The sequence below is a fragment of the Engraulis encrasicolus genome, chromosome 14 (assembly GCF_034702125.1).
Source record: "Engraulis encrasicolus isolate BLACKSEA-1 chromosome 14, IST_EnEncr_1.0, whole genome shotgun sequence".
Classification (NCBI taxonomy): Eukaryota; Metazoa; Chordata; class Actinopteri; order Clupeiformes; family Engraulidae; genus Engraulis; species Engraulis encrasicolus.
In genome coordinates, this window is record NC_085870.1 from 23978727 (window position 1) to 24000127 (window position 21401).

General features: G+C 41.6%; 1 long non-coding RNA gene across 1 annotated transcript; it reads right to left on the reverse strand.

Annotated features, from left to right (window-relative positions):
• Nucleotides 1–18150: 18150 nt before the first annotated feature.
• Nucleotides 18151–19559, reverse strand: LOC134463200 (uncharacterized). The gene is made up of 3 exons (XR_010037672.1): nt 19081–19559; nt 18910–18974; nt 18151–18590 (listed from the first exon to the last, which is right to left on the reverse strand). It is a non-coding gene; the product is annotated as an uncharacterized LOC134463200 (long non-coding RNA).
• Between the last annotated feature and the right edge of the window lie 1842 nt (nt 19560–21401).

Sequence of the window (21401 nt, forward strand, 5' to 3'; positions counted from 1 at the left end):
AGTGGTATGCTTTCACTGCTTTGGCTGACTTTTGATAACATTATGTAGTCAGGATGAGTTAACTTTGGCCTATTTTAACACATGACAGAGACTGTGAGAATTCTTCTTCTTCTTCTTCTTCTTCTTCTTCTTCTTCTTCTTCTTCTTCTTCTTCTTCTTCTTGTTATTATTAATAGTGATAATAGATTATCAATGTATTATTTCAAAGGATGTGAACTGCTTGATCGCACCTCTATTGAAGTCTCCAAATACTCTGGTGAAGATGTTCTCCTGCCATGCTCCTGTGTGCATGGCCAGACGCACAGCAGAGTCTTGAGATGGATAAAAAATCCAGGAGCTTCAAATACAGTGATTTACGAACAGACACGTATACATGAAGACTACAGAGACAGGGTCCGGTTATTTATTGAAGACTCTCCAGGAAATCTCTCCCTTTTCATATCACGCCTCACTAAAGGAGATGGGGGAGACTACAGATGTGAGGAAAAACCTCACTACAGAGAGTACAGAGACATTAGACTTCTAATAACAGGTAGGACATTTGATACAGCACTTTTAATACTTTGGACACCACTTAGGCCTACAAAATAGGTGATAACAAAATTATTTATGTTGTGCTATTTCTAGGACATGCTAATAATCTTACATGATAATAATAACGTGATTATTGTGATATAAGACCACTTCACAGAGAAATATTCCTCTTGCATCACTCACAGATACAGAATCACCACCTGAACCACCAACTCCTACAACTCCTAGACCAGAACCCACTGATGAAAAAGGTTGAGTGTGATTATCAAGAGTTTGATGATCAAATTTTGAGTCGTATTATCTCTGAATAAGATCTCTTATGTAGCCAATGTAATATCTGTGGGGCACGCATGGTGGAGGGTCGCAGTTCAATTCACAGATTCATAGTGGTGAATGACCAGTACTGTCCTCTCAGCGTTGTCTGTTGTCCTCCATTCTTTCCGTGAGTAGTGTCACCAATGTTATAGCCTTGAATGTTCACCACTGTGCTTTAGCTTTGCGTAAACGCTGAGTCACAGATCATTCCACATTGCAATACTAAGCTGCTGACTGGTTAGCGATGATGCTTTTGAGAAACGTGACCCAGAGGCTAGTGATGCTTGGCTACAGACTGAGAGTTCTGTTCATTTGCAGATACTGAGGGCAAGGCAGTGCCATACTTCATAATCATCCCAGCTGCTTTGCTGGCAATACTGCTGCTGGGAGGAGGGGCAGCTTTCCTGTATTTCGGATGTAAAGGTATACACACTTATACGTGCACGCACACACACACACACACACACACACACACACACACACACACACACACACACACACACACACACACACACACACACACACACACACACACACACACACACACACACACACACACACACACACATAGGCCTAATGAATGCTTATTTTGGCCATTAGGAGTAAAAAAATCTCTCTCTTTCATCATCTTGTGTTTTTATTTTGATTTTGCTTTGTACTGTACAGCTCGGAGAAGACAGAATGGGAATGACAGCAGGCAAGGCACACGCCATGACACTCATAATGTAAGCAAAGATAAAGCAGTTAACTACCATTTTATGTGACTCTGTGTTTTGTCAAGTTGTCAAAATAGCTTTATATGCTGTCAGTGGCTGTAAAGGTTTACTATAACATAGCATCATGATTTGTATGATTAGTAAAGTTTGGACTGGAGTATAATTAGTACCATGATGTGTCATCAACAGAGTGAAGCCACTGCTACACCAACCAGCTCTTCAGTACAGCCACAATGAACAGCAGACATACTCAACCATCAGACCCAACACTGGAGACCAGGTGGATGCTTGCTCTCTCTCTCTCGCTCTCGCTCTCTCTCTCTCTCTCTCTCTCTCTCTCTCTCTCTCTCTCTCTCTCTCTCTCTCTCTCTCTCTCTCTCTCTCTCTCTCTCTCTCTCTAATGGGACTAAGACTAAGAGGGAATGTGTGTTTATAGCATGACATTATGATTCTTTATGAGTACAGTTGTGTGTATAATTATATGATGGTGCAATGTCATCAACAGAGTGAAGCCACTGCTACACCAACCTATGCAGCTCTTCAGTACGGCCACAATGAACAGCAGACATACTCAACCATCAGACCCAACCCTGGAGACCAGGTGGGTGCATCTACAGTGTATGTGGCCTGGGGATGATTTTTTAAATTATTTTTAAAAAAAGTTGCATTCAAATGTTAAACACTCTGTGTGCACAACTGCACATACACTTTTACTTGTTTTACATGTTGATTTTACTATCTGGTCCTCATCTCAATTGTGTTTTAGGCAAACCCTGCGAAGATGTGACAAAATGGAGGCTTGCTGCAGTGCACCGAACTGTCTGCTGGCATCATAACATCTCTCTGGTACTCTGTGTGACTTTTGACAATATCAATAATGGAAACTATTACCACACACACACACACACACACACACACACACACACACACACACACACACACACACACACACACACACACACACACACACACACACACACACACACACACACACACACACACACACACACACAGGTATGTGTATATATTTTTTGTTCCTCTGGTGTTAATGTAAGATGTCTGATATATGCATTGCACAATATTACACAGAATGTGGAAGTATGACTTTAATATGACGTAATAGGACCTTTCCGGCTTGCTTAGAAAATAACTGGCATGCTACATTCTTTTCAATGTCACAACTTTTAAAATGTTTTTGATACAGTTGATGAGACTTAAACATGTTCACATATTAATTGTAAAAATCCCCTTTTAACTTAGAACAATCCGTTTTCTGCTTTCAATCTTGTTTTCATTTGAGTAAAGAGATTATTATTATTATTAATGCAATTATATTCCATTCTGAGAATCACTGTTTTATTCCTTTTTTGCAGCAGCCTTTAGGGAAATAAGACTATGGTATTTAAATGAAAGTTTAAATAATACTACTAAAACACTAATACTGAATAAAACATTCCACCATCTTTCCTGAATTTCCCCTCGGGGATCAATACAGTTTCTCTACTCTACTCTATTCCTATCTTACCTTATGTTTTTAATTGTGTGTACATGTGCATATTATAGGTCATTATAAAAGGTCTGTGTTCTATTGGTTTTCTTGATTTGTGATCTCAGTCTCTCCCTGGAGGAGCATTCACTTCAGAAACCTTTTTATTAACCCATTGATGCCTGAAGCACCTGCAGAAATGAGTGCTCAATGCCTAAGCCATTTTTGGGAAAAGTTACTGTTAGCCTATAGAAACGTATATACCGGGTAGGCTATCTCAGCATCTGAAATGCATAAAAACAGGAAGTTAATTTTATTAAAAGATAAGACCCTCCTCTTTGATTACAACATGTTCATTCAGCTTTAACATACCAACATGTTTAATAAAAAAAATAGGCTATCTAAAATATCATGGGCCTGAATGTTGCATCATGCAGCTCCAGGCACCAGGGTCAATGTTGCTTAATGAAACATCCAGCATCAATGGGTTAACTAGGAGGAAGTGGAGTCCTGAAAAAAATCACCCATAGAAATAAACAGAACAATTCATATGCAGTATATAGGATTCTGCAAATACTCCACCTATTCCACTGCAGAAAAACAGTCATTTATGCCTTACCTCTTCATTCGAAGCCCCTTAGCATCCTTCTCCTCTCCTCATTCAGTCAAAAAGTGATCTGACATTTAAGAAAGGCGTAAAATGCCAAAAGGAATTAGATGAGGGGATTTCATCTGTTGATGGCAGACTGGCGTCTAATGATATGAAATGACATTACATTTAACATTTAACGGGTGAAAGTAGTTTTCATTTCTTACAGGTGCTAACCCACCACCCAACCCTCCACCCACATAAACAAAAAACAAAAAAAACAAGTGTGCTACAGACCTATATCGCTGCATGACTATTTCGGGTGTCTCTTCATAGGAGGACACTTGTCTTAGATGGCATAGTGTGGTTGTAGGAGTTTTTAAATAGCTGATCTTACTTTTTTCAAATGTGCGTTTCTGGGCAGCATCAAACCTCTTCTCTTACCTGTACTGCGAACCAGCTGTGAATTTTATACCGGTGCTACGCACTCGTGTACTTTCACCTCTGCATTTAACAGAACCATTTACATTGTGCAAGGTCACAAATAATGAGGATCCCAACTCAGCTACAAATTATACAAAGAGAACAGTAAGATCGAGCAAAACCACAAAAGTTACAGATACAGTAGTGTATGATGACGTTGATGAATGGTGATGAGTTATGTTATGTGGATAAATAAGGAAATAACTTGAAAATAAGGAAGTACAATGAATTTCCTCATGAAATGACACTACACAGTAAAATAAAAGTCAATTGAACATCTTCTAGAGTGTATTTGGTCCCAGGGCACTGTCTTAGTGTTGAATTAACACTGGGTTCTCTTTCATGGACTCAGGTTCACCATCTCTATGGGAGACGCACATTGGCTGGTCAACCACTGAGTGTTTCCCATAGAGATGGCTCCCTCATCTCATTCAGAGAACCGGGGACATATACATGTCCTATTGTTTTTTTTAACTGTGTAGTGCGCAGCACTTCGTCCTCCTCTGTGTCTTCACTTGGGTTATCAGTTGTCCACCACTGGTAGGTACCGGTAGCCAGGGCTCACACACAGCTGACTTCCTGTGAAGTTGCGCAAGATGTCTCACAGGCTGTCAGCCATTCTAGTTCCTCTTGCCCTTTCCTGCGGCCTCTGGCCTTGTGACGCGAGGCTCAACGTCATCGATGATTTAAGTTTTTATTCAATATCTTGGAAAAAGATAATTCTCTTTAAGTCATTCTCTCATCTGGCTTTGGGATTTTGAATGGAGGAAAAAATGTGACTGAGTCACCAGGGCCCCATGTAGGCATATAGGATATTTATGTGATAGGATAAACTGTGACTATGTTATTTTCTTTACAATGTTTGTAGTATGTAGGCTATTACATTTACTTTAGTACTTGAACGGGTTTAGGAATGCACCAACTACAGTTGTGAAAGCAGGTGCACAGAAAGTATAGTGTGGCGTGGCCCAAGCCACGAGGGGCTTGGCTGGAATCTACTGGTACAGTATATGGGGCGCCTTGTCATGGCCCTGCTGGCAACGTTCCAAGCCTTTGCATAAATTGAATGTTTTTTTTCTTTAAAAATTTACACCTCGGCCCTGACGACGAAGTAGTAGTAGTGGCTGTTATAATATGCATGCTGGCCCGTTTTATTGATTCAGGTGGTAAAACGTTTTTTTTAACTGATCTGAACTGATTTTAATATTCTTAAAAAAGCTAATACAGAAGTACACTGACTCGCATGTGTGACGTGTTTCCTCCATGTAATTAATTAATCAAGATTTTCACAGGTAGTAGTTCATCCTATTGTGTAAGCTGAAACGTGTCTGGTGTGCAAGTTCATCGTCATATCTTTGTGGGATTTAAAAAAAAAACTTGTCTATGGGAGTTTCAATGGGATTGCCCTGGTGTTTGGAACGTAACCGCTAGGATCGATGTTTTCCACTATCCCTCCCAATGGGCAGTCATGGGTAAGCGGTTAGGGCGTCAGACTTGTAGCCCAAAGGTTGCCTGTTCAACTCCCGACCCGCCAGGTTGGTGGGCGGAGTAATTAACCAGTGCTCTCCCCCATCCTCCTCCATGACTTAGGTACCCTGAGCATAGTACTGTCCTGCCGCACTGCTCCCTTTGGGGCGCCATTGAGGGCTGCCCCCTTGCACGGATGAGGCATAATTGCAATTTTGTTGTGTGCAGTGATCACTTGTGTGCTGTGGAGTGCTGTGTCACAATGACAATAGCCTTGGTCTCATTAGCCGCGCTTCAGCGGCCCGGGGCCGCCCGGGGCTCAGGAGAGTGGCCGGCTCGGAGCTGCCGGCCCCGGGCCATTTTTTGCCTGATCGGACTCATAGCCGACCCCAGGCACATTCAGGTACACGCCTTGTTTGTGAAACGTCAGTCGGGCACAGCCCACTTTCGCCCCAAATCACAGAAGGACAACAACAGAACAACGACAAAGAAGGAGAAGAAAATTGAGCAAACTCTGCTGGAGCAGGTCGCCGTTTGGCTCGTAGCCTACGGACAAAGACGACAAGAACTGCAAAGAAAATGGCTTGCCTTTCAAGAACAGTTTTATTACATGGCAAAGTTGTCGATTCAGAAGCTGTATGGGACGCAGCGCATGTTAAGAAGACAAAGACGCATGAAAATACGAGCAGCTCGACAACTGAGAGTGAACAGAAGGAGACGTGCGAACATGCCCAGTTAATCCCCCCAATCGCGCACAGAAGCATGAGCCCCGGACATAGCGAGACATGAATGTGCAGGTAATTGAATAAGTTACCATGTGAAAGGAAACGTGCGATATAGCCTACCAGACCTTCGGCGATAATAGCGCAAAAGCTAAATAAGCCGACATAAATGTCATGTGTGAGTATTTGTGAGACACTTTTTATTGGTGTCCAGTGGAAAGCATGCCAAATCACGATAATGGCACAAGAGTTGGCGGCTAAAAGCAGAAAAAAGCCGACATGACTTAGCTATGACATCCCAAGTTTAAGTGTAGTGGTGCCCATGATGCCCTGATAACAACAAAAAAGTTATGTTGGCTAAATAACTTTAAAAACACAAACAGAAGTGCCAAGGTTGCATCTTATGAAATTATGCCATAAGAAAGCCAAACACCCCAAACTAATGCTTAACCATAATTTGCCCAGAATTTAGCGATAAGTCCCCCATGCAGCCACATTATTACACAGAGGTTGACCCCGCCTCCGAGCCTCGGCGGTGCTTGATGGCCCCGGATGGCCCATCGAATTCGACGGGCCAGGGAAAGCGGCCCTTAGCCCCACAACCTGGCCCGGCGGCCATCTTTAGCACCTAGCCCCCTTTTGATGAGATCACCGTCAGCCCCCTTTTGTCCGGGCCAGCCCGGGGCTGGCCCTGCAATGAGACCAAGGCTATTGTGAGCTGGACTTTCACTTCACTATCAAGTAAAGACTCAAATGCCCACTAGTGGGAGGGGCAAGTGGAGGGCTCACCTGAGGGTTCCCTAGAACGTTGCCCTCCTCCTTCTTCTCTTCTTTCTCCGGGTTCTTATACCTTTCTTTTTTTTAGTTGTTTCTAGCGCAGAACATATGATCCAGAATGTGACCTCAAGACTGTTTGTGAAAAGAAGACACAGGCCAGACATGTTTAAATGCCAGGGTGTGTCACTATTGTGCAGGAGCACAGCTACGTACTTGAGCTACACAGTACGATGTGTCACTCTTTAACTTCCTCAGCACTTGTTTCATACAATGCAATACTGTAGGAGATGGTAGCCTACTAGGGCATAGCCAATGCAGTGAGTAAAACGTCACCAAGGGGAAGGATGAAGTGTGTGTGTGTGTGTGTGTGTGTGTGTGTGTGTGTGTGTGTGTGTGTGTGTGTGTGTGTGTGTGTGTGCACAGTTAAGTAGAACTGTTGGGTTGAGTTTCTTTGGAATGAGAATGCAAGTTAATCACATACGCACACACGCACATGCACACACACACACACACACACACACACACATACACACACACGCACGCACACACACACACACACACACACACACACACACACACACACACACACACACACACACACACACACACACACACACACACACAATTCATAATATGTACATATAGAATAGAATAGAATAGAATAGAATAGAATAGAAAGCCTTTATTGTCATTATACAAAGTATACTGAGATTTGAGCTTCCCTACAAGGTCCTTTATAGATGAACATTGTCCAGTAAGTGTGAGTTCATTGTTGTAACAGCTTTGGGGAAAAAGCTGTTCTTCATTCTATTGGTTCTGGCTGGTAATGCCTTGGAGCGCCTGCCAGAGGGCAACAGTGTGAAGAGATGGAAGCCAGGATGTGAGGGATCTTTAATGATACTCCTGGCTCTACTTACGCAGCGGGAGTTATAGATGGTGGGTATGGGAGGCAGAGGGCAGCCTATGATTTCTTGCGCTGTTTTGGTCACCCTCTGCAGTCTCTTCCTGTCAGCCTCAGTGCAGCTTGAGTGCCACACTGACACTGCGTAGGTCAACAGGCTCTCTATGGTGGAACGGTAAAAGGTCACCAGCAAGCTTTAGTCTAACTGTTCTTTCTTTAGTAGCCTATATGGACATAAATGTTACAGATACAATGATGCTAAGTTAGAATCCAATGCAGGTCTCAAAATAAGAGCAGTTTTAAGGGTACAAACAACACTTCCTTAAATATGACGACTACCAATAATGGGAAATATTGAGCTATGGCTACACACACACACACACACACACACACACACACACACACACACACACACACACACACAAACACACACACACACACACAATGATGTTGATGTGGGCTGTCAAAAAATAGGATAAATTATTTATTTTGTGCATTCATATGCTAATAATGCTGTATTTATTGTGATATAGGAGTTTTTCGCTAAGATAGGCCTATATTAATCTTCTGTGTTGGGAGTAACACGTTACAAAAGTAGGGTACGTTCAGGTAAATTGGGCCATCAGGTAAATTGGTCCGGATAAGCATTGGGTGTCTCATTTCTTTTAATTCTACAGACCAATCACCACAAATGTACTGAAATTGTTGCAACATTACTACTCAATCTGTTTAAAGTCATTTGAGTAGTATAATACTTTTTTGATGGGCAGGGGGAACCCTTGTATGGAGAGTGACAGAAGAAAGTAAATTTTCAGTCTTGCCAAAATAAGAAATCGTTTAGATAAAATAAGGATGATATCTGTTTTCAGATGTGATAAACACTATATATATATATAAATATATATATATATATATATATATATATATATATATATATATATATATATTGAATGTGTGCCTTTATTCTAAAAAAACATAGTCGTGGCAACATTGTGATGTTTAAATACCTAAAAATGACCCAAAAAAGCATCTGCCCATTTTAGCTGAACTTGTTAAGGTAAAATGGACCGCCCCTTTCAGGTAAACTGGGACGTTTTTTCTATGGGAATTCTCATTCATATTTTCTTCCATTCATATTTGGGAACAGATGTGTTGAAAACAAAAATAAACATGGAAAAATATTAAAATCATTACTAATTTTGTTTTTCTTTTGTGGAATTCTTAATTTTGCCATTGGAATGAATAGGTGACCCATTTTACCGGAATAGGTGGCCCATTTTACCTTCCAGGATGACACACCTGTCACTAAAACTTGTAAAAATGTATAATTTTTACATTAATCACATTGTTTTTTTTGCCATCAAATGGAAGATTATGAGTCACTTCATGCAATCAAACTAAACTTTGGGTAATTTATTGATCTTCTTCCTCAGATGGCATCAGTCTTTCTAAATGTGCCAAAAAGTGGCCCAATTTACCTGAATGCACCCTAATTAATTATATCCCCGAAACGCGGAGCGTCGGGGATGTAATGGTTTTGCGTCCGCCGCCGCGTCCACCGCCGCCGCGTAAGGTCTTTCGTGTTAACGCGATAACTTTTGAACGGATGTTTGGATTTGTCCCAGATTTGGTGTGTGAATGCTCTAGGGCAGGTTCATGAACTGATTCGAGTTTGGAGGTCAACAATTTCAAGATGGCCGAATTCAAGATGGCCGAATTTTTGTTTGGCCCATTACTTTTGAATGGATGTTTGGATTTGTCCCAGATTTGGTGTGTGAATGCTCTAGGGTAGGTTCATGAACTGATTCGAGTTTGGAGGTCAACAATTTCAAGATGGCCGAATTCAAGATGGCAGAATTTTTGTTTGGCCCATTACTTCTGACCAGGTGGATGGATTTGTCCCAGATTTAATGTGTGAATGCTCTAGGGTGGGTTCATGAACTGATTACAGTTTGGAGGTTAACACTTTCAAGATGGCCGAATTCAAGATGGCCGAATTTTTGTTTGGTCCATAACTTCTGACCGGGTGGATGGATTTGTCCCAGATTTGGTGTGTGAATGCTCTAGGGCAGGTTCATGAACTGATTCGAGTTTGGAGGTCAACAATTTCAAGATGGCCGAATTCAAGATGGCCGAATTTTTGTTTGGCCCATTACTTCTGACCGGGTGGATGGATTTGTCCCAGATTTGGTGTGTGAATGCTCTAGGGCAGTGTTTCCCAACCAGGGGTACATGTACCACTAGGGGTACGCGAGCACACTACAGGGGGTACGTGGGGAAAGTGTAATGTAATGATAACGAATGTATGGAACACACTAGGATAGAGGAAGAGATACAGAAGCATGAGTGAGGGGGTACTTATGACATGACAAAAAGGCTTAGGGGGTACGCAAGACAAAAAAGGTTGGGAAACACTGCTCTAGGGTGGGTTCATGAACTGATTAGAGTTTGGAGGTTAACACTTTCAAGATGGCCGAATTCAAGATGGCCGAATTTTTGTTTGGTCCATAACTTCTGACCGGGTGGATGGATTTGTCCCAGATTTGGTGTGTGAATGTTCTAGGGTAGGTTCATGAATTGATTCGAGTTTGGAGGTCAACAATTTCAAGATGGCCGAATTCAAGATGGCCGAATTTTTGTTTGGCCCATTACTTCTGACCGGGTGGATGGATTTGTTCCAGATTTGGTGTGTGAATGCTCTAGGGTGGGTTCATGAACTGATTACAGTTTGGAGGTTAACACTTTCAAGATGGCCGAATTCAAGATGGCCGAATTTTTGTTTGGTCCATCACTTCTGACCAGGTGGATGGATTTGTCCCAGATTTGGTGTGTGAATGTTCTAGGGTAGGTTCATGAACTGATTCGAGTTTGGAGGTGAACAATTTCAAGATGGCCGAATTTTTGTTTGGCCCATTACTTCTGACCGGGTGGATGGATTTGTCCCAGATTTGGTGTGTGAATGCTGCAGGGTAGGTTCATGAACTGATTCGAGTTTGGAGGTCAACACTTTCAAAATGGTGGAATTTTTATTTGGCCCATAACTTCTGACTGGGTGGATTGATTTGCCCGGTAACTCCTTAATTTAATGGTTCACCATTTCAGTGAATCTACCATATCAGGTAGGCCTACAGTGTAATAACCAGTGTAACAATATTTAATACCATGTAATACTTGTGTAATACCAGTGTAAAAATAGGCAATACCAGGTACAGTGTAATAACCAGTGTAACAATATGTAATACCATGTAATACTAGTGTAATACCAGTGTACAAATATGCAATACCATGTAATACCACTTACACACAAATAGCCTACATGATATAAGTACAAAATTGGTACATGGTGTCACACTGGTATGACGTGGTATTAAATATTGTTACACTGGTTATTACACTGTACCTAATGTGGTATATCTACTGTAATAGTGAACCATTAAAACAGTGTTACCATTTGCCCCATTTTTTCCTTCATTTTCACAATAGTCATTTGGTTTTAAGCCTATGCACGTCATTGATCTATGTATAGATATTAAATATATTTATTTTATATTTTGTATTTATCTTAAACGTTCATGAAAAGGTGGACGGGAGTGGTAGGAATGATTGGGGACTGGAAGTGTCGCGTTTCGGGGATATACCCATAGGCGGCGCTACAGCAAGACTCTTGGGGAAGCTTTAAAAAAAAAAAAAAAAAAGGGGAGGAGGGGGGGCGTCATCGGAGAAACTGTTGTGGTATCAGGGTCCGGGGGCACTGAATCAGTCGCCACGCGAGGCCCTAACCGCGGCTTTTGATATATTATCATGACATTAGATGATGTTGAAACAAAATGATGAACAAATAAAACGGAACATTTCCATGCGCAACTACGGGTCTTCATGCTTGTGCGCCAATGGAACTGTCAAACGCGACAGGCACACACACGCACACACACTGAAGGCAGGAGAGGAAGACGGCTAGTTGCCACACCATGGACTATCATCTCCCAAAAATGTCTCGAGCAATCAAATCATACACCAGACTGACATTTTCATGCGCTAGGACTAGGTCACTCTACCTCCATCAGACCGGTATCAAAACTCGCAAAACTAATGACGAGGCAAAATGCGCACACACGGGGGGAGACAGGAGAGCAAAGAAGCCAGCTGATTGAGCATATCACCCTGCCCAAAAATATCATATGGGGCTATCATATCCAACAAACATATCAGATGTCGGTTTTGCAGCCCAAATAATACAAATATGCTGTAATTTTGAATTTCTATTTGAAGTAGCTTGTAATGTAGTTCACTACATTTTCCAGATGACTGTAGCTAGCTTAATATTTCTATTGGATGTAGCTTGTCTAGGGGAGCTAAATGTTAGCTTACTAGTAGCTTGCGCAGCCAGACACTGTTCTCGCTGCCTCGCACTGTAGGCCTACACTGTTCACACGCAGATGCCCAACAAACACAAGCGAATCTACACACATCACATTACATATGGTAACTAAACCACCCGGGCAGCCCACCATGAATTCAGGAAAGGGGTGCATTTTTGAAAGTGGTGTTAGCTTGGTGACAGGATAGCACAGGTGATTTGCTTTGAACTGAAGTGATGGCTAGTTAGACGGAAGACAAGTAGACAACTACATCGACTACAACATTGCCAACAAATAGTAAACTTAGTGCTTCGGCGAGCACATCAGGGGGAAAACGGATTTCCTACCTTATTCTGTCTTGTGAATTCCTGTTACTTGAAGATAGAGGCAAAATATCCATTTAGATTCGCCAAATAGGCTATCCATTTATAGATACCTCTAGTGTGTTTGAATAACGAATGCTCCAAGAGGAAAATTTCAACATTGTGACCTATGGCTGGTGAAAAAAAACCGAATGATCTGAAAATGAAATGTAGTGGAATCCCAATTTATTCCAGAGGTCATTTTTATCGAGATATTAAACATTCCAGATTTCATTTCGTAAGCAACGAGACCGCCTCGCTGCCTGGCTCTCTGTTGAAGCCAGTAGAACTGACACCTGATTGGTTGACCGCAGCATGACATCGCCGCAACGAAACTAGATCTACTAACAAGGTGGATAGGCCATTCAGCAGGAAACCCTCGTTTTGGTTCATTGTGTGTGCCTGCGACATTCCATCGCTGGATATAAAAAATATATATTTTCAAATTTCCTTCTATTTATTTCTTATGACAACTTTGGGGAAGCTAAGCTTCCCCTAGCCTCTTAATAGCGTCGCCCATGGATATACCTTAAGCAGTCGAAGGCGACTGCACAGGCAGTCTAGTTTAATCTTTGTTTTCTATGGTGTGCGCAAATGTGTGTAGTGCGTAATGGGTCACATGTGGTGATGTCACTATTTAAGGGAGGCCTTTCTTTTCAATGGTGAACCTAGCCCTGATGAAGACCTGGTGAGGTCGAAACATGTCAGCTTTTTTAATGTAACCCCAGCCCAGTACCATTAAAGGCTTTTTAATGTAACTTCCCGTTTGGACACCTTATTTTGGAGTGCCTGGATGAACGCTTCTCTCTACATGAACTGATCCCCGATATCCAAGAGCACCCAACAAACTTAAATGAACAGACTGAAGACTGCTTGAGCTTCCAGCCACCTGTGTGCCTTTCACTGAGAGAAATGTACTTTGAACCAGCCTTTTTCTTGCTAGAAATGAAAAACACTTTTTCAAACGGAAATAAAAAACAACCTTAGGTCTTAGCTTTTTTAAAAGATTATTTATGTGTACCTCAAATGTGAGCTTTTGGTCTAGCCAAATACCAAGATATTTATAAGAACTAACCCGCTCCAGGAAGGTACCATCAAGTGTTGCTAAGTTACCATCAGGACAAGATCTTGAGCGTGTGAAAATCATATACTTCGTTTTATTTTTATTTAGTGCTAATTTCAATTGCAGTAATGCATTTTGAATAGATATGAAGGAAGTTTGTAAAGAGGCCAAAGCATCTTGCACTGAGGTACCAACGGTGTATAAAATGGTATCATCAGCATACAGATGTAGTTTGGCTGGGTTACAATGCATTTTACTGTTACCTAGATTTTAATGGCGTTCAGTGTGAGGGGTCAGAAACATGCTAGTCCTGCTTGCTGCAAAAACACCTCCTGGATGGGAGGTGAAAGAGTCATGAGATCCATATTTAGTTATTTTGGCGTAACCAAAGTAATTTAAACTTAATGACTTACATTTTAAATATAGTAATATTGTAATGTTAGGGATTACTTTGAGAGCCTCTGCTATAGCCTAGTTGTCACCGAAATTGTAAAGACCAAGTCTTAATCTGTTACTTAAGGCTCTCTGAGTAACCTGGCCAGGGGCGCCACCAGAAATTTTGGGCCCTATGAAAGATTCGAATTTTGGGCCCCTTAAGGGCCCCCGTTAGTGCTTTTGGTCCCTCTTAAGGGCCCTTGTCAGTGCTTGGGCCCTTAGAATTTGTAACATCTCCCCGCCCCCTAGGGGCACCCATGAACCTGGCAATGTTGTTATAATGTAGTTGAGTCTTTTCATCGAAGAATGAACAGGCCCGCCAGCGGGCCCATCCATCAAAGACGCTACGTTGTAATAATATGGCAATATCATTTTCTCCATTAGGTCTCAATGAAGTTTAGGCAAATGTATGACAGTGTATAACAGGCAAATAGCTGATTCTTGACAATATCCATGCTCCCTGCAAACAGACTTTATACTGGTCTGGCAGTCCTATCATTTCTAAAGTGTATTGCTAAATGCATAACGTGCACTACTGTTTTTGTGACTCGATCAGAGGAGCAAGTCTCTGAATAAGGAGGAAGGAAGTAGCGTGTGTGTGCATATATAGGCTACTGAGCCACTGTGACAACTCTTGCTATGGTGTGTTAAAGAGAGAAAGAACGAGAAAGAAACAGCAAAGTGACAGCTACAAGCAAAGTTCACGACAATGATTTGGATTTTCTTTTACTGGTTCATCAGAATCTCAGCAGGTAAATAACAAAAGTTATCACAATGCTAAATTATCATATTGTAGACTCAACTGCATCATAACAACGTTGCTATGACATTGCAGAGAGCCTTACGTAACAGATGAAGACTTAGTCATTACAATTCTGGTGACAACAAGGTTATAACAGAGGCTCTGCGCTAAGGGGTTAATTTATTGAATGAAAGAGGGTAGCAGCCAGAAGGAAAAACATACAACATAAAAGACAGAACTATTTCTAAAATCTTACTGCTACCTACGCATACCATCTCAGAATAAGTCTGTTTTCCAAATGCAACAGTTTCGTTCTATGTCCCCAATATACAGAGTAAATACATTCTCGTACAAAGTAGGCCTATATACTATGATGTCATTATGTCCAGCCAGTTTAGAATCACCTCTATTTTACACAAATACTGTATGCTAAGCGCCAATGTAAATTTACGAGAAGTAATAATTGTATTATTCCAAAGGATGTAAATTGCACGATTGTAAATTGTTATAAGTCAGTTGTCCAAATGTAGCAGCTGTGTTCTGTTCCCAGTGTAAATACAGTATAGCCTTCTAAACTATGATGATGTCATTATGTCCAGCCAATGAAAGAATCACCTCTACTTCATACAAATAGCCTACTGTATGTTAAGCGGCAATGTAAATTCACGAGAAATAATAATTGTATGACTCCAAAGGATGTCAATTGCATGATGACACCAGATTTGAAGTCTCCAAATACTCTGGTGAAGATGTTCTCCTGCCATGCTCCTGTGTGCATGGCCAGACGCACAGCAGAGTCTTGAGGTGGGTGAAAAATCCAGGAGCTTCAGATACAGTGATTTACGAACTGGCACGTATACATGAAGACTACAGAGACAGGGTCCGGTTATTTGTTGAAGACTCTCCAGGAAATCTCTCCCTTTTCATATCACGCCTCACTAAAGGAGATGAGGGACCGTACAGATGTGAGAGCCTACCGTACTACAGAGACATTACAGTTCGAATAACAGGTAGGACTTGATAGAAAAACACTTTTAATACTTTGGACACCACCTTTGCCTGTGTGTTTGATTCAATGAACATGAACATTCTGGCAATTTGATGTAAATTGAACACACACAAACGCATACATACACACACACACACACACACACACACACACACACACACACACACAATGATGTTTATGTGGGTGGATAACAAATTATTTCTGTTGTGCCCTGATATGCTAATAATGTTGTCTTTATTGTGATATAAGTCCTTCACTGAGATGGGCCTATATTAATCTTCTGTGTTTTGGAAGTAACACTTTAAAGTAATTACTTACTGTAGTGCATTACTTTCTTGCTATAACATAGTAATGTAAGGCATTACTGGGGGGAAAGCTGTATCTACTTACCTTGATCATCATCGACTTTCAAATCGAAACGATATTTACATTGCTCTTAATTGCCTGACTAAAAACAACGCCAAAGGTGTTTTGTCACTAGGAGAGTGCGACCTGGCTAGTATCTACTAGTTACAATGCCAGTACTCAAGTTACAATACATTTTACTGTAACCTGGAGTTTAATGGTGTTCAGTCTGGGGGGTCAGAAAGAAGCTAGTCCTGCTTCTTAGTCTGCATGCTGCAAAAAACGCCTCTTGGATTGGAGGTGAAAGAGTCATGACTCATGAGATCCATATTTAGTTATTTTGGCCAAACCAAAGTAATTTAAACTTAGTGTAATGGCTTACATTTTAAATATATTAATAATGTAATGTAAGGGATTACTCTGAGACAGTGACATGTAATCAATAATGCATTGCCGTTTTTGAGTAACTTGCCCAACACTGTTTACCTTGCCTTATCCAGATTCACCACCTGTACCACCAACAACTCCTACAACATCTACAACACCAGGATCTGAACCCACTGATGAGAAAGGTTGAGTCTGATTATCAAGAGTTCGAATATCAGATATCTGAATAAGTTGAAGATCTCTTATGTAGCCAACGTAGGCCTAATATCTGTGGGGCACGCATGGTGGTGGGTCACAGTTCATTTTACAGGTTCAGGTGGTGAATGCCCAGTGTTGTCTTCTCAGTCAAGTCAAGTCGGCTTTCTTGTCCATTTCTTTACATGCGCTGGCCATGCAAAGAATTGAAATTATACGTTTCAGTAAAGCTGGGCATACACTGTGCGATATTTTCACTCGTGGGTCTTAAGCTTCTGCTCACACTGCACGATGGAATTTCACTCTTTAAAAGTTCACAGTTCACGACTCACGTCCTCACACTACACGAGCCGACAGTCGGATGCGATCGAAATGCTTCCACCGTACGACACGACAGGCATGTTTCCCCGGTCTGCAGAGGAGGGAACATGCGCACCTGAGGTGGAGATGAGGTTGCGCTCAACAGCGAATCACACGGCCCTATTCATTTGTGCATGTGAAGTGTCAAATCGGGTCGTAGCACTGCTTTAACTCTGCGATTTACGCACGAGCCACGACCAGAATTTCAAACCGTTTTGATTTTCTTGCGACCCTGCGATTGCACTATCGTGAGGCGAAATCGCTTGTCGTTACCCCATGTAGGCCTACACTCTTAGAAAAAATGGTTCTATATAGAACCAAAAAAGGTTCTATCACATGCTTCATATATGGCACCCCTGAAAGGTTCTATATAGAACCCTTTTGAAGGGTTCATGAAAAGAACCCTATAGGGTTCTTTGAAGCCAGACCCAATGGTGCTACATGGAACCATACAGAGGTTCTTTATAGAACTATTATTACTATTATTATTATTATTATTATTATTATTATTAAATCCATAATATTTTTTTTGTCAAACGTTGTGAAGACTTATATCAAAGATAAGAACAGTCTTTAAACATTTCTCCTTGTATGAACAATGCTAAGAAGTGAAGGACACAAGCATTCAAAGACAATATCCGTTTATTTAAGGTACATTAATTCATTCAAAAAAGGGGTGTAACACGCTCAACAACATATGAAAAAAGAGGGCAATAAAACACAAAACTTAGAGTGCTGTCCTGTTCTCTCTCTCTCTCTCTCTTTTTTACATTAATTCATTCATCCATCAAAAACGTACAATGTACAATGTTTACTTTTCTGTTTTTTGGGGTTTTATAGATAAGATAAGTTCCAAGAGTGGCAGCAAAGTCATCAAAACACACACACACACACACACACACACACACACACACACACACACACACAAGGGCGCTGGGAATAACATAGCAAGGCTGCACAGCGCTGGTGTAACAAATAAATCTAATCCTAGTGACATAACACACACACCTTTGAATAAAAGACAATTTAAAAAAAAACATGTTTCTAAGTAATCTAATTGTAGGACATTAATTGGTTATGCATTTTGAGGACAGGGAGGGGAATCTTTGTATTGTTGGGCAATTTTAGCAAGAATTTTTCGATAAAGGTAAGGGTGTTAACTATTGGCGTGGGGTATGAAACGTTGAAAAGAAAATAAACACAGAACAGACATTCAATTGATTCTGGGATGGACAATTTTGCTTTGACAATGGTTTTTCCATCCAGATGGATGCTGATGTTCTCTGCTTTCAGGGCATTCAGGGACCCGTGGAAAACGATGGTTGGGTTCGGGCTGACTGGTTCCTGAGTGGGACAAAAGAATATCAGAATATCAGGACTTGTAATTGCAGGAGTCTTTTCCAAAACACAATAAAAATAATTTTCATGAAATGTCATGAACATCTAGACAACATCAGAAGAATTGGAACTGGGTTAATGCTATTTTATACAAAGAGGATTCCAAAAAACGCTTGATATTTTGTGAATGAAATCAAAATGCTGCCTTTTTCAAAACATTCAAGGACAATAGCACAAGGTCAACATATGAACTGTTAAAGCCAGGCTTAAGCATTGCTTCGAGGGAAATGTGTGTAAAATTTGTGCCATGCAAATATGTACATACCTCTATACAGTAAATGAAATTACTGTCCTCTCTGAACAAGCTTGGCAGCAGTAGCAGGGCAGCGTCTGTTATGACAAAAGAAATGAACAGTCATTTAGGCATATTCAAGGTCATTGCAACAACAATGACATTCTTTGAGTTGAGTTGTCAGGTTTGATAAAGAGAACTCACTCTTCATCCCAGCCTCATCGGAGTCATCCAGCAGGGTCCGTGAAACTGGTTTCGGGTCTTTTTTCTCCCTCATGGCTTTGATGATGTTGTGCGCCACTCAGGCCCGTTGCGTTAAGGTACGCAATGTAGGCAGTTGCCTAGGGCCCCCGAGTAGGTGGGGCCCCCAAGGACGACAGGTTATGTACCCAACAGCAATGACGATTTTAAATAGCTTTACAATAAGGCACTGTCATCTGTATGAAGGGCGCTGCTGCGAGGGAAGCAACAGCGCCTCTCTAATACCCCCTGCTCGAGGGGGCCCCCCTCCCAATAGGTTTGCATCAGCGACAACGTGAAAATGTCAATTGCCAAACAGCGCAACGACAATTTAGTCAGTCAAAGTACCCCCAGCTGGAGGGGGCCCCCCTTCCAATTGGTCCAAGCGTCAAAATCCAGCGCAAATACAAACTGGAAATCAAGCGACATAATCTCTCACTGGGTGTTGCGCAGACGCCAGTTCAGCCTACAGTATACGCTCTACATTTTTGGCTCAAGACAGTTGCTTTTATAATACAAGTTAATTTTGAAGACGACACATTACTCTCTGTACTGCCAAACCACCAAACTGTCCCAGGCCAGTTGACATAGCACAGACAGCAAGGTGCTTCATTTAGCCTACACTTTACAGTGTATTGTGTTTTCAAAAACGTCTGTGAAGCATTAATCCACGTGCTGTAACAAGCACTGGGCAAGCGTCGATTGTTCAGTAACGTGCATTTTCCCGACACGGAACTGTTTTGGATGTGGACAAACGCAAGATGAAACGAATGAACAATGTAATGCCTATCGGATAACACCAGTCACACAAGTGCGTTGTGGGATAGCTAAATTGTAGCACAATATCCTTTCTTGCTATTACTATGGATTACACCTTGGAATTTGGAACCATGATTGTGGAAACGCGTGGATTACAGTCAGAGGTTGGGATACATTCTGGGATAGACTACATTCTGCGGTCAAGACAACTCAAGGTAAGGGCACCAGGATATTGGTCCCCTATAATTGACACGTTATCAACCACGGAGTAACGCAGGTGGTTGTTAACTTGTTCAGTTATCCTTGGTCGCTACAGTAGCCTATTCGTGTTTGCTGCGATATTAGTCAACATTTGGATTGTATTTTCAAGTGCGTGATGGATGCGATAGGCTACGAAAAAAATCTCGTCGAGGAGACCCCCATTGGGTTTCTTGCTTACCAATATCACATCCCCCCAAACCCCCACTGTGCCTGCTCATTCGTTTCTCAGCCTTGAGTTTCTGGACTGTAGGCCTATTGTTTTATGAGTCAATATTTCGTTTTGCACAAATGGAGCACCCTCGGTTAGATTTTAAAAGTGATTGGAAAGATTAGACCATTTGTGCAATGATCATGATTGTCGTGGTAGGGTAAAAAAAACCTGATTGGGCCTACTTTCATGTGAGAGGTTAAACAACTTAACATTTAATTAAACTTAGCCTATGGCCTACTTCATGAGAAATGAGCCTACTGAATGGAATGGGCTTTATTTGCCGAGGTCTTTCTTCATAAAGTTTCATAAAATGAACTGTAGGGACTAGTTACCATAATAATTAGATTGCATTTCCTCACAGAAAATGCTGGTGTACACATATATGCTTGCTTTTTATGCATTCATTGCCCTTCATGCATGTGTTGCCCTAGCCACAACACTGTCTGTAAGGTGACTTGTTTGTTCCTAGGTTTCCATGGATTCTGTGACATTACTGTATGTTGTAATGGTAGGCTATGTGACAATGACTGAAGTGCCATCCAAAAATGGTCTGGCCCATCCGAAACAGAAATTCTTGTGCCGTGACTGCCCCATCAGGTGCCCCTAACCCCCCCCCATCCCCCCACCCCCCGGAGAAAAAAAATAGCCTAGGGCCCCGACAACCCCTTTGTCTAGGGCCCCCAAAATCCTAGAAACGGGCCTGGCGCCACTCCCTCCAACTCCGTTGTAAGGTTGGTGACATCGATCCCATGCCTGAGCATCATTTCATGGCGCAACTGTAACAGAAGACATAAATAGTAAATAACACAGTATGCATCTGGCTAAGATTTATTTTGTCCCATACTACATTTACTCACTAGAATAGGATTTCCAAGGAATGGAAATTGTTCCATGACGTGCTCTGTTGCTTTGGTCATGTCCGCCGTCCGCTGCAAAAGTGTCCTCCTCATTCGCACTTTGATCTGCTGTATGTTGGGTGCAGCTTTCCTCATCTCTTGCGCTATGTATTTCATATGCTCTGCGTAGCTCGTGTCATCCTCCATACACTGTAATT